The sequence below is a fragment of the Apium graveolens genome, chromosome 5 (genome assembly GCF_009905375.1).
Source record: "Apium graveolens cultivar Ventura chromosome 5, ASM990537v1, whole genome shotgun sequence".
Taxonomy (NCBI): Eukaryota; Viridiplantae; Streptophyta; class Magnoliopsida; order Apiales; family Apiaceae; genus Apium; species Apium graveolens.
This window is the reverse complement of record NC_133651.1, coordinates 182,245,452-182,257,181: the sequence shown is the minus strand read 5'-3', so window position 1 is coordinate 182,257,181 and position 11,730 is coordinate 182,245,452. Positions and strand designations below refer to the sequence as shown.

The following is an 11,730-nucleotide window of genomic DNA, read 5'->3' as shown; positions in this document are numbered from 1 at the left end:
CATTGTCCGGCCAGCTATCACACCTAATACCTTTGAGATCAAGCCTGACATAATTCAATGGGTGCAGAATTCAATCCAGTTTGGGGGTTCTCCAACGGAAGATCCCAATACACACATTAGGGATTTTATAGAGATCTGCGACACCTTCAGCTTCAATGGTGTTTCTGAAGATGCTGTGAAGATGAGACTGTTCTCATTCTCTCTGAGGGACAAGGCTAAGAGCTGGTTACACTCTCTACCAGCTGGTTCGATTACTACTTGGGAGGATCTTGCTCAGAAATTCCTTAATAAATTCTTCCCTATGGCGAAGACAGCTGCAATCAGAAACGCTATTACTCAATTTGTGCAGCAAACAGGAGAATCGCTAAGTGAAGCTTGGGAGCGCTACAAGGAGATGCTTAGGAAGTGTCCTCATCATGGAATTCCTGATTGGATGATCATCACTTGTTTTTACAATATGTTGGGAGCACAGTCCAGACCCATGCTCGATGCAGCATCAGGCGGAGCATTATGGGCAAAGAGCTATGAGGAAGCTTATGATCTAATTGAACTGATGGCTGCTAATGAATATCAGTATCCAACCCAGAGATATCCACAGGGCAAGGTAGCAGGAGTTCTTGAAGTGGATACAGCTACGGCTATCACTGCTCAACTAAAGGCGTTGTCTATAAAGATCGATTCTCTGGCTAACTATGGTGTTAAACAGATAAATAGTGTTTGTGAGCTGTGTGCCGGTCCGCATGTGACGGAGCAATGCGCTATATCTAGTGACTCAGCTCAGTTTGTGAGCAACTTTCAGAGATCGCAACAACCAGTTCCAGACACTTATCATCCTGACAACTGGAATCATCCTAACTTCAGCTGGAGCAACAATCAGAATGTGATGCAACAGCCATTCCAGTAGTTTGGAAATAAGCTATTTAACCCTCCTGGTTTTCAGCAACAATTTACACCAAGACAACAACTCCAACTTCAACAACAAACTCATGATGCAGGTCTATCTTCGAATGAAAAATCTGAATTGGAGGAGTTGAGACTTATGTGCAAAAACCAGGCTCTTATATGCCAAAGCCAGGCTGTTTCTATCCAGAATCTGGAGAACCAAATAGGGCAAATTCCTAATGCCTTATTGAATCGACCACCAGGAACGCTTTCTAGTGATATAGAAGCCAATCCAGGAAAGAAGAAAGTTGAAGAACATGTGAACGCCATCACCTTAAGGTCTGGAAAGGTCGTAAGCCCCCAAATTCAGCAAGACGAAGAGCCTGAAAAATCTCAAGATTCAGAGAATGCAGTTGTGGCTGAAGAAGATGTGCAGAAGGAAGTAAAGGTGGAACCAAGGAAGAATACTGTGGAACACACTCCTCTTGAGGGTAATACAGGGGAGAAACAGATTTATCCTCCACCTCCTTTTCCTAAAAGGCTGTAGAAGAAAAAGCTGGATAAGCAGTTTGAGAAGTTTCTGAAGGTGTTCAAGAAACTTCATATCAACATACCTTTCGCTGAAGCTCTTGAGCAGATGCCTAGCTATGCGAGGTTTATGAAAGGTATTCTCTCTCGGAAAGTGAAGCTCGATGACTTAGAGACCGTTGCTCTAACGGAGGAATGCAGTGCTGTGCTGCAACAGAAGTTGCCTCCGAAGCTTAAAGATCCTGGAAGCTTCACTATTCCTTGCACCATCGGAAACTTGTGATTCGACAACTGTTTATGTGATTTAGGAGCTAGCATCAATCTGATGCCCTTATCTATCTTCAAGAAGCTTGGTCTGCCTGAGGCGAAACCAACATACATGTCATTGCAACTAGCTGACCGTTCCATCGCTTATCCACGAGGTATAGTGGAGGATGTCTTGGTCAAGGTGGATAAACTCTTCTTCCCTGCTGACTTTGTAATTCTTGATTTCGAGGAAGATAAGAAGATTCCCATTATCTTGGGAAGACCATTCTTGGCTACAGGCCGAACTATGATCAATGTGCAAAAAGGAGAGCTTACGATGAAGGTTCATGATCAAAAGGTCACTTTCAATGTGTTCAAGGAAATAAAATTACCCACAGCTAAAGAGGAGTGCTTTAAAGTAGAGCAAATTCAGGTTTTGAATGCACCTCTGTGGAAGAGGAAGTTGGATGTGCCATTCGATTCTCTTGGATTAGCAGAGCTGAAAATTTCTCAGGATCGTCTCGAGTCGTCTATTGAAGATGCTCCTACACTTGAGCTCAACCCACTACCAAATCACTTGAGTTATTCATTCTTAGGTGCACCCCCTGACAAGGGGTTGGGATATATCTTTGATGATGTAGAGGGTACTGAACGGATCCTCCAGTGCCTATAGAGGGTTCTTCTCATGTGCAGCAGGTAGTTGATAGGACTGGTGTTGGTGACGAGCAGTACAGGCGAGTAATTAGGCGTATGGAGGCCATGCACGACATTCACCGTCATCTTGCTGAAGATTTGACACACGCTTTCGGTACTATTTTCCGAGACACTAGTGGCGAGGTTGATTGGCCACCTGATCCTCCACCCGAAGAGGGTGATCTTTCCGACGACTAGGTATGCCTGAAATCCTTATTATTACCTTCAATGAGGACATTGAAAATTTTAAGTTTGGGGGTGATAATGTAAGGATTAGTAGTGTGTGTCCATATAGATTCATATAGATTTATTTTGCATGTTTAGTTGTAGTTCATTCATATTTTTGCATGATTGTTCATATAGGACATATTTGTTTATTTTTATGTGATTTCATATAGTTACATTTGCATGCATATTTAGCATGATCCCTTAAGATGGACTATGATATTTGATAAGTTGATGTTGATTTGAGTATGGTGATGATGAATAGAGGGATGTTTAAGTCCGAATGAATTGATTTACATGCCAGAAACAAATATTTTCACAAAGTCTTATAGGGTTGCTTTTGATCTAGATCATGATCATACTTGTTTGTTGTTGAGTTTTAATCACTTGGTTATATTTAGAATTTGTGATATTCTCGTAATGACGTAAAAACACTGATTCTTTTTATCTAGAGAAAAACTTGGATTTCATTGCTAGTTGTTGTAAGGCTAGGTGTCAAATGGCTAGTAGCCGGCTCATATTTTTATGAGTAGTCTAGGGTTGAATGAGATGGAGCGAAACGCACTCATTCAGAAAGTGTTGAAAAAAAAAGGAAAAAAAAAGAAAAAAGAGAAAAAAAGAAAGAAAAAAGTATGTGTTTATGCATAATTGATCAAGAGTGAGCTCTTTAATACTCGAGTTATTAAGTTCTAGGGGACTTTGTGCCTAGTGACCTAAGGCTTTTATAGTCTGGGATCCGCTAACCTAACGCTCGCTACATGGGTATTATTGTATAAGTCTTTTGGGACCTCATTCATTGCACGATCAAATAAGCATCTTTGTTATGTGTTCAATAATAGTGTGAATCCTTGTATAACTCTAGTAGAAAGGAGGTGTTGTGAGTCATAATGCGTTTATTGTCTATTCTGCTTATAAACTTTTGATTGTTTCGATGATAGATAAGTTATGGTTATTGATCTAGTATCGAGAGTATATCTGTTAAGCATCCACACACGCACGTTTCTGGTTTGTGAGTTGGTTTATGGGATTTATTTGAACTATGTTTCAAGTTATTGCATTCTTAGAGGCATTGGTTTATTCATTTGGTTATGGTTATTCTGAGGGGATCGATTGCATTATCATTTAGTTGCATTCACATAGTTGCATTCATGCATTAGGTTTATTTTGTAGTTTTGAGTCTGTTTATGCTTGAGGACAAGCATCGATTCAAGTTTGGGGGTGTGATAAGTGGATTTTATATCCACTTGGAATGCTTTATTACAAGCTTAAATTGGTGTTTTGGACTCAAGTTGTTGGTATTTTGATGTGTTTTTGTGTTAATGCATTTCAGGTATCAGTTAAATGAAGAAAAGAGATTTTAAAGGAAATATGATTAAAAGTGATCAGAATTGGAAGCTAAGGCCATTTTCAAGTTGTAGAGAATCTCAATAGCTTCGCGTGGGCAGTTGAATCGCCTAATTCTGACGAGTAGAACTCAAGTTATGGCCAAAACAAGATTCATCAGAATATTTTTTCCAGTCAGTAGCTGAGCGCCCGCTCAGAGAGCTGAGCGCCCGCTCAGAGAGCTGAGCGCCCGCTCAGAGAGCTGAGCGCCCGCTTAGAGAGCTGAGCACCCGCTCAGGAGAGCTGAGCGGCCGCTCAGGGTGCGGCTGGTCGCTGATTTCGCTGAAAAAGCCTTTTTTGAGTAGAATTTGACGATTTTAAGGGTCCAGGTCCACTAGGGGCGTATATATACTTAAAAAAAAGGGTTTTCATCATCCGGGAAGATTGGGATACCAAGGAGAAGACCTAGAAGCACAGAACAACTCCAAAAAAGAAGATCTTGTTTTCAACTTGTGATTCTTTGAATTAGTTGTAACTTTGGATGCTCGTTTTCGTTCTTGTTGAACCTAGATCTCGTTTATTCGTACTATGATTATTATTTAGTTTATTAAGACCTTGTTTATACCATGCTTTCATTGGAACCCCTTGTGACGATGAGTTCGATTATGGGCTAATCGTTGTCATGGGATTCTAGCGGATTTACTTATGGATTTCAATAGTTAATTGTTTCGATATCTTGGTGTGTGGTGATTGATTGATATCCTAGTATGGTTGTGTTTATTCGTCTTATGTGCGTAGCTAACATATAAGATAGCGTGTTAATCTCTATTGAAGCGACAGTGAATATAGAGGTTTAGAACTTGCCATGCTAGCATAGGTTCATGTATTTGTTATATATGATTTGTAGGTAACTCTAACCATTTTACTTGCCCTATGTAATCAAGATAGATAACTTGTTCTTAAACCGTTATGTTGTCAAATTCTATAGACATATAGGGTCTCAATATAATTGGTGCCTATTCAGCTTCTATCTCTTTTGTGGATGTCTGGTAGAATGGTACTCGTGCAACGAAAGTTGGCGTTTATCAGTTTCGTGTTATCTGATTAGTGTCCTCACCATCACATGTTAAGGTTAAGAACGAGAAGGCTATTGAATGAAGTATATAATGAAGTTAGAATCCCATGTTTGTCATATATAGTAATTTAACCTCAATTCTCTTAGTTAATGTTATTTAATATAATCTCTTAGTTTAATAAAAACCCAATTTGTTATTTGTCTTAGCATTGAGCGATAACCATACATTGTTGCATAGGTGCATAAATTGAACTTAACCTAAACCAGTCTCTGTGGGAACGAATCTGATTTATATCTTATACTACTTGTGAACGCGTATACTTGCGTGAATATTAGCGCGTGTTTTCGCCCTAACACAGGGCGCCACAATAAGTGTCATCATAATCGAGAATATTATTCATTGTAACCCTAGCAGCTCTCGTGATATTTGTTCATCACTGAGCGAGAATGGTTCCATTGTAATACTGTTTTATTAATAAGATTATTATGTGTTTCATACTTGTGTTCTTAATTCGATTTGATTGTAGTATACACTGTATTCAACCCCCTTCTACAGTGTGTGTGACCTAACAAGTGGTATCAGAGCCTATCTGTTAACACATATACAGTAAAGATCCAAAACAATCATGTTTGAAGAAGACAAAATCCCAACCAAGCCCACCAAAACTGAAGAAACTCCAAAGACTCAAATCCATAATCGATATGAGACTATTAGGGTTCCCATACTGAAACCTTCTGAGTATCCCATATGGAAAGTGAGGATTGACTATATTTCTGGAAGCTACAGATCCAGAATACCTTGACAGAATTAATGAAGGACCATATAAGCCAACCAAGCTCTCTGTTGTAGTTGCAGATCAGCCATCAATGACTGTACCAAAAGAGAAAAGTGAATATACAGCTAAAGATATCTCATTTATTGCCAAGGATGCAAAGGTAAGGCATTTGCTGCATAGTGCCATTGATAATGTCATGTCAAACATGGTAATTAACTATAAGACTGCAAAGGAGATATTGGATGCCTTGGAGACAAGATACCAGGGAACTGATTCAATTAAGAAGAACAGGAGGTCTATACTCACTCAATAGTATGAGCACTTTGACTCAAAACCTGATGAGTCATTAACTGGTTTATATGAAAGATTTGTCAAACTCTTGAATGATCTGTCACTAGTGGATAAGGAATATGATCTTAAAGATACTAATCTTAAATTCTTTTTAGCTCTTCCTGAAAGTTGGGATTTGAAGGCAACTACTATAAGAGACAACTATGCTCTTGATGAAACTACTCTTGATGAAATTTATGGTATGCTCAAAACTCATGAACTTGAGATAGATCAAAGAAGCAAGAGGCATGGGAGAAAGTCAAGAATAGTATCTCTTAAGGCTGATGAGGAATCCCCCAAATTAGCTGTCTCAAAGAAAGGCAAAGGAAAGGATCTCATCACAAAGTCTGATACTGAGTCATCAAGTTCTGATAGTGATGAGGATTCAGAAACTGAAAGTCTATCTGAGATGGATGTTGATGAAGAAATGATGAATTTGTGTGCTCTTATGGTGAAGGGTATCACAAAGATAGCCTATTGGAAATTCAGAAGGGGAAAGAAATTTTCCAGGAAAAGTGGAAGTTCTGATAACAAGGGATTCAAAAAATCTGAAGGCAAAGCAGGAAAGTCTGACAGAGGAGATTACTCAAATGTTAAATGCTACAATTGTAGTGAGAAAGGCCACATATCTCCTGATTGCAAGAAAGGAAAAGGTGACAAAGGCAAGGCACTTGTCACAAAGAAGAAAAGCTGGATATACACTTCAGATTCTGAACATGAGGTGAACTATGCCTTGATGGCAAATGCTGATAGCAGTTCTGAAGCTGCTGAGTTAAAGGTACCTCAAACAACTTATGCTTTTCATACTGATGATATTACTGAGTTGAGATCTTATCTTAAAACCATATTCATTAGCTATAGAGATCAGACCTTAACATGTGATAGGTTAACTTCTGAAAATCTGGCTTTTAAGAAAAGGAATGACTATATAGAAAAAGAGTTAGTTATGTTCCATCAAACTCAGAAAGAAAAAGATGATGCTTTTTATGTTAGAGATGAAGTGTTAAAATTGAATCAATCTCTAAAAACTGAGTTATAAAAGGAAAGAGAGATTATCAGGACTTGTACTAACTCTAGCAGAACAACTCAGAATTTACCAAGTAGTGGATACTGGAAAGAGGGTTTAGGTTATGGAGATGATAAAAGTGAAACAGGAACTAAACAAATTAAGCTAATTGTTGTTAAACAGACTAATAAGCCAAAGGTAAATCCTGTTAAGTTTGTAGCTAAAACTGTAAAGTCTGATTCTGAAAAGATGAAAGATAATGATACAGAAGTAAAGGTAGAGTCAACTTCTGACAAATTAAAATATGATAAACCAGCTGAAGTTAACAAAGGCTTAATGACAAAGAAGCAGCTTAAGTACAAGCTGAAAAAGATTAAGGATGTAAACAAGGTAAAGCCACCTAGGAAAAATAGGAATGGAAAGGAAGGTGTGAATAAAAGCAATAATTATATGCCTGTTTCTAATGCTCCTAGAAAGAAATGCTATAACTGTGGAAATTCTAACCATCTGGTTTCTTTTTACAGGAAGAATAAGAATATAAACTCCTTACCTTCTAAGTCAGGAGTTAAGAGTCAGTCTGTTAGGTTTAAGCCACAAAATCCTTGTTTTCATTACGGTAGTGTATGGCATTCCATTTATAATTGTAAGGAATATCATAGTTTGCACTATGATTATTATCAAATAAAACCTTCTTTAAAGAAAGTTAACATTATTCCTTCTAGCATAAGTTCTGATGCAAAGTCTGATACTGTGAATTCTGATAAGAAAAATGTTGACATAACCTCTAATGTTAAATCCGCTGTAAATGTTAACAAACTTAATAAGGCCAAAGGATCCAAGCAATTCTGGCTCCTTAAAACTAATCATTAGTGGTCTTTGTGATTGCAGGACAACAGGAAGAACATCCTAGTTCTTGATAGTGGATGTTCAGGACATATGACTGGAAATAAAGCCCTGCTATCAGACTTTGTGGAGAAAGCTGGCCCAGGAGTTTCTTATGGAGATGGCAACATGGGAAAAAATCTGGGATATGGCAATATCAATCTTGGGAATGTCATCATTGAAAAAATAGCTCTAGTCTCAGGACTTAAACATAATCTGCTGAGTGTTAGTCAAATCTGTGACAGAGGTTATCATGTGGATTTCTTTGAACAACACTGTGAAGTTGTAAGCAAATCTATAGGCAAAGTTGTTCTAAAGGGATACAGGCATGGTAACATTTATGAAGCCAAACTTTCAACAAGTTCTGATGGTTCTGCAATCTGTCTGTTAAGTAGAGCATCAATTGTAGAAAGCTGGGATTGGCACAAGAAACTCTCTCATTTAAATTTCAACAATATAAATGAAATAGTCAAGAAAGATCTTGTGAGAGGACTGCCAAAATCAGTATTTGCTCCTGATGACCTTTGTGATTCATGTCAAAAGGCAAAACAAAGAAAATCTTCATTCAAGAGCAAGACTGAATCTTCAATTCTTGAGCCTTATCACCTACTACATGTTGATCTATTTGGTCCAGTGAATGTTATGTCTATTGCAAAGAAGAAATATGATATGGTCATAGTAGATGAGTTTACCAGATACACATGGGTGTATTTTTTGCACACAAAAAGTGAAACTGCGTCTATCTTGATTCATCATGTCAAGCAACTGGATAAGTTGGTCAAAGACTCTGTGAAAATTATAAGAAGTGATAATGACATTGAGTTCAAGAATATGATTATGGAAGACTTCTGCAAGGACCATGGAATAAAGTAGGAATTTTCTGCTCCTGGAACTCCACAACAAAATGGAGTTGTTGAAAGAAAGAATAGAACTCTTATTGAAGCTACACGAACTATGCTTGATGAAGCAAAGTTACCAACCTACTTTTGGGCTGAAGCTTTGCAAACTGCTTGTTTTACTCAGAATGCAACACTAATCAACAAGCATGGAAAGACATCATATGAGATGGTGAAGAAAAAAAGCCAAATCTGAAGTACTTTCATGTATTTGGATGCAAGTGTTTTGTTCTTAAGATTCATCCTGAACAGCTATCCAAATTTGATCTAAAAGCTGATGAAGGAATTTTTGTTGGATATCCACTTTCCACAAAAGCCTTCAGAGTCTATAATTTAAGAACAAAGGTTGTCATGGAATCTATCAATGTCTCTTTTGATGATAAGAAGATTACTGGACTTGAAGATTTCAATGATCATGATTAGCTGAGATTTGAGAATGAAGCTTTAAATTCTGATTCTGTAAATTCTGATAGTCTAAATCCTGATACTGCAAACTCTGATGTTATTGAAACTCTGGTGACTACGCCAAAGGAAAATGCACCTATGTAGGGGGATCATATTGAAGATCCAACCACATCTCAAGAAGCATCAGAATCTAGAACATGCTCTTCAAGTTCTGATTCATCAAGTTCTGATTCATCAAGTTCTGATGGGCCAAGTTCTGATAATTCTGGAAACTCGAATTTTGATTCATCAAGTTCTGATGGGCCAAGTTCTGATAATTCTGGAAACTCAAATTCGGAAGGATCCAACTCATAGAGCATAATTTCAGGGGGAGCATCAGAAAATGTTGATGGAGACAACATGGATCATGGGGGAGCATCCAGTTCTAGAGATAACCTTCCATCTGCAAGGAAGTGGACTAAAGCTCATACACCTGACTTGATTATTGGAGATCCTGAAGCAGGTATTAGAACTAGAACAGCAACATCAAATGAATGTCTCTATCATTCTTTTCTTTCTCAATCTGAACCAAAGAAAGTGGAAGAAGCTCTTCAAGATGCTGATTGGGTGTAAGCAATACAGGAAGAGTTAAATGAATTTGAAAGAAATAAAGTCTGGACCCTAGTGCCATGACCAAAGAACAGATCAGTTGTTGGTACAAAATGGGTGTTCAGAAATAAAACTGATAGTGATGGCATAATTACAAGAAATAAAGCAAGGCTGGTTGCAAAAGGATATTCTCAATAAGAGGGAATTGATTATGATGAAACATTTGCACCAGTTGCTAGATTGGAAGCCATAAGGATATTTTTGGCTTATGCTGCTCATAAAAAGTTTACAGTCTTTTAAATGGATGTAAAAAGTTCTTTTCTTAATGGAGAATTGGAAGAAGAAGTATATGTTGAACAACCTCCAGGTTTTATAGATTCAAAATTTCCTAATCATGTCTACAGACTTGATAAAGCACTTTATGGCCTTAAACAAGCTCCAAGAGCATGGTATGAGACATTAGCTCAGTTTCTTCTGGAAAGTGGATTTAACAGAGGGACAATTGATAAAACTTTATTCTATCTCAACCATGGAAAGGAATTACTTTTGGTGCAGATATATGTTGATGATATCATTTTTGGTTCTACAAATGACAAACTTTGTAAAAGGTTTGCCAAGCTAATGCAGTCAATATATCAAATGAGTATGATGGGAGAACTTAGCTATTTTTTGGGCCTTCAAGTCAAGCAGAATGAAGAAGGAACTTTTATTTGTCAATCTAAGTACACCAGAAATTTGTTGAAGAAATTTGGAATGCAAGACTGTTCATGTGCATCCACTCCTATGGCCACTGCAACAAAATTGGATAAGGATACTGGTACATCAGTAGATATTACTGATTACAGAGGTATGATTGGCTCATTACTCTATCTAACTGCAAGTAGACCTGATATTATGTATGCTACCTGTCTTTGTGCAAGATTTCAAGAAGATCCAAGAGAGCCTCACTTAACAGATGTGAAAAGAATTTTCAAGTACCTTAAGGGTATAGCTGATTTGGGATTGTGGTATCCTAGGGAATCAGACTTTAAGCTAATAGGTTACTCAGATGCAGATTTTGCAGGGTGCAAAATTGACAGGAAAAACATAAGTGGAAGCTACCAATTTCCTGGAGGCAGATTAGTGTCTTGGTTTAGCAAGAAACAAAAGTCAATTTCCACATCAACTGCAGAGGCAGAGTACATTGCTGTAGGAACCTGTTGTGCACAGATTCTTTGGATGAAGAATCAGTTACTAGATTATGGGTTAGAATTTTCTAAAATTCCTATTTATTGTGATAATCAAAGTGCTATTGCTATGACAGGTAATCCAGTTCAACACTCAATGACAAAGCACATCAGCATTAGGTACCATTTCATAAGGGAGCATGTGATGGAAGGTACAGTGGAATTGCATTTTGTTTCAACAGATCAACAACTAGCAGATATCTTCACAAAACCATTGTATGAAGCTACTTTTACAAGATTGGTAAATGAACTTGGAATGGTTTCAGATTCTTTCTCTAAATCTGTTTAGTTTATGTTCTGATACATCAGACTTTATGATCAGTATTTACAGATATTACTTTCTTTATGTAATATGTGCTTAAATTGAAATTTACCTAAGTACTGATTGTTTTCTGATGTGAATTTCTAAACTCTGATAGTGATATGAATGTTTCTGTGACTATTCTATCCAATGAGGATAACTGTGCTAGATGCTGACCTAGTAGTCTCTAATATACTAAAGATCCCATGTTTGAAGTAATTGTTTATGTGGAAATCTTTTAACACAAGCAGATTCTGATATTGAGCTTGGTTAGGTTTACTTTGTGTATCTTATTATTAAGTCAAAAACTAGAATAATGCTTTTTATCTGTTGAGTTTTGATGTTAGT

The 11,730-nt window shown here is 37.4% G+C and overlaps 1 non-coding gene across 1 annotated transcript; it reads right to left on the bottom strand.

Annotated features, from left to right (window-relative positions):
* Positions 1-316: 316 nt before the first annotated feature.
* Positions 317-423, bottom strand: LOC141663054 (small nucleolar RNA R71). Its single transcript, XR_012551140.1, has one exon. It is a non-coding gene; the product is annotated as a small nucleolar RNA R71 (small nucleolar RNA).
* Positions 424-11,730: the final 11,307 nt, after the last annotated feature.